At 44.8% G+C, this 2,229-nt stretch overlaps 1 long non-coding RNA gene across 1 annotated transcript; it reads right to left on the reverse strand.

Annotated features, from left to right (window-relative positions):
• Nucleotides 1-458: 458 nt before the first annotated feature.
• LOC143434558 (uncharacterized) lies at nt 459-1,490 on the reverse strand. The gene is made up of 2 exons (XR_013104156.1): nt 1,283-1,490; nt 459-702 (listed from the first exon to the last, which is right to left on the reverse strand). It is a non-coding gene; the product is annotated as an uncharacterized LOC143434558 (long non-coding RNA).
• Nucleotides 1,491-2,229: the final 739 nt, after the last annotated feature.

Raw genomic sequence — 2,229 nt, forward strand, 5'->3', positions numbered from 1 at the left:
AATACCTGCTTTTTTGTTCTCTGCTGGAATGCTACAATGTTCCCTTTTGCCATGGTTACCCGCTTGCCGAGATTTGTTCCTGTGCCAGTAGAGGCACCCAACTCTTTAGCCCATTTTAGAATTAGGAGAGATTTTGGAATTTCTGCCATTATAGTGGGCATTATTGCAGGGGCCGCTGTAATAGGATCGGTTACAGCCTCTGCCCTTGTATTATCCTCCTCGGTGCAGGCGGCAGATTCTATAAACCAACTGTCTGCATCAGTCACTCCAGCATTGGATGTACAAGCCTCTGCCAATTCACAAATCATGGGGGGATTGATGCTAGTGAATCAGAGGATTGACCTGGTTCAAGAGCAAATTGATATTTTATGGCAGTTGGCTCAATTGGGATGCGAACAGAAGATGCCTGGGTTATGTATAACATCCATACCTTATGATAATTATACCCGCACCACTAATTTGTCAAAAGTTTTTTCTCAGTTTTTATTGCAGAATTGGACCCTAGAATTCGAAGAAACGCTTCATAAATTGCGCTTTGCCATAATTGAGGTGAATTTGACCCGCCTTGATTTATTCTTGACCGAGGGATTGTCGTCATGGATCCATTCAGCCATCTCCTTCTTCAAAGAGTGGGTGGGGGTTGGCCTGTTCAGAGCTGCACTCTGCTGTGGGGGTGTGTTACTCCTCTGGTTGGTTTGCAAGCTTAAGGCACAAACGAAAAGAGACAAGGTGGTTGTCACCCAGGCACTCACGGCACTAGAACAAGGTGCCTCCCCCGATATTTGGCTCTCTATGCTTAGGCAATAGATCGCTGGCCACTCAGCTCTTGCACCCCAAGAGGCTGCCCTCACTGCACTGGGTAGAGTGAGTGTGCTTCAGCAGCCCAGGAGAGTTGCATGGCTAAGCACTGCAGCAGAATGGCCCTGCGGTGTTAAATGGGCCTATTCTGGGGAGATATGTCATCTTGCATGAAGGTTGAGTGCCTAAAATAACCTTCCCCCAGGAAAAATGGCACAGAGAGAGTTGTAGGCTATATCAGCCCTTGCACATCGCTGGGCGTTGCCCATTGCACGCGATAGGGTGATCTTGCCTTACTCTAATTTGCTTACTGGGGATTTGACCTCTATCTCTGCTCTCAGCATTGGGTGGTCTATTGCTTGATGATTAAAAGAAAAGGGGGAGATGTGAGGAGCCGCCCTCACATTCACCGTTGCAAGATGGCGCTGACATCCGTTCGACCAACTGACAAATGGTTTGCGCGTGTGCTAGTGCACTGCCTCACCTGTGACACAATACCGGCCAACGGGCTACAGCCAACCATTGGGTGCCACGTCCTAGGCGGGGAGCAGTTTCCTATATAAGGGCTGGGATTTTGCCCCCTCGGGGTCCTCTTCATCTGTAAGCTTATGCTCTCCCTCTCAAGACGCATAAAAGCTTTACTGCAGAAGGATCCTGTGTGTGCCGCGTCGTTCCTGCTGGCGGGAGGTTGCGCGGGCCAATACAGTAATACATTAGACCATGGAATCAAAGGAAAATGGTATAAATGCTGTAAGTCAGGCATAAAAGTGTGTGTGTGTGTGTGTGTGTAACAGATAACTACATATAACTATAGGATTTTGAGTTTTATAGACTACAGAAAGTCAATGAAGGATCCAATTTATAACTTTAAAAGTATAATGAATGTAGCAAATAAGGACACTACTTTCTTGGATGGATTGTATAAATTATCACTGAACTAGAAGAGTTCTGAAAATGTGAGAAGGATTGATAATATGATGCAAGACTAAACTAGAGATGCCTCAGGTAAACTACTGGCTTCTAATGCCTTGCATAATAAGCACTGAATTTAAACAAAAAAAAAAAGTTTAATTCAAAATTCTATGTGTCAGTTATGAAGAGTTTGTAGTATGGCTATTGGAGAGTTTTTTCAAGGACTGAATATAAGCCAGTCGGTACCTGAGTGATATAAGATGTCCTCGGAATTACACAAAATTCACTGTTCTGATGGTTGCTGGCCTGTTTTAGGTAAATCGTTGGTTTCGTATATCATCAGCCTTGCTTCTTCCTCTAGGCTCCATTGGGAATTCCAAGATTCAAGTCAAAGCCACAGAGGCCTAATGAGTTAAGATTTGTAACTCACGCAACCTTCAGCTTATTCGTTCCATCGAATATCATACAAGAATGAAGGTCACAGGGCCAGTTCCTTAGTTAAAGTGAGAGAAGAATTTG

This window comes from Arvicanthis niloticus, chromosome 15 (assembly GCF_011762505.2).
Source record: "Arvicanthis niloticus isolate mArvNil1 chromosome 15, mArvNil1.pat.X, whole genome shotgun sequence".
Classification (NCBI taxonomy): Eukaryota; Metazoa; Chordata; class Mammalia; order Rodentia; family Muridae; genus Arvicanthis; species Arvicanthis niloticus.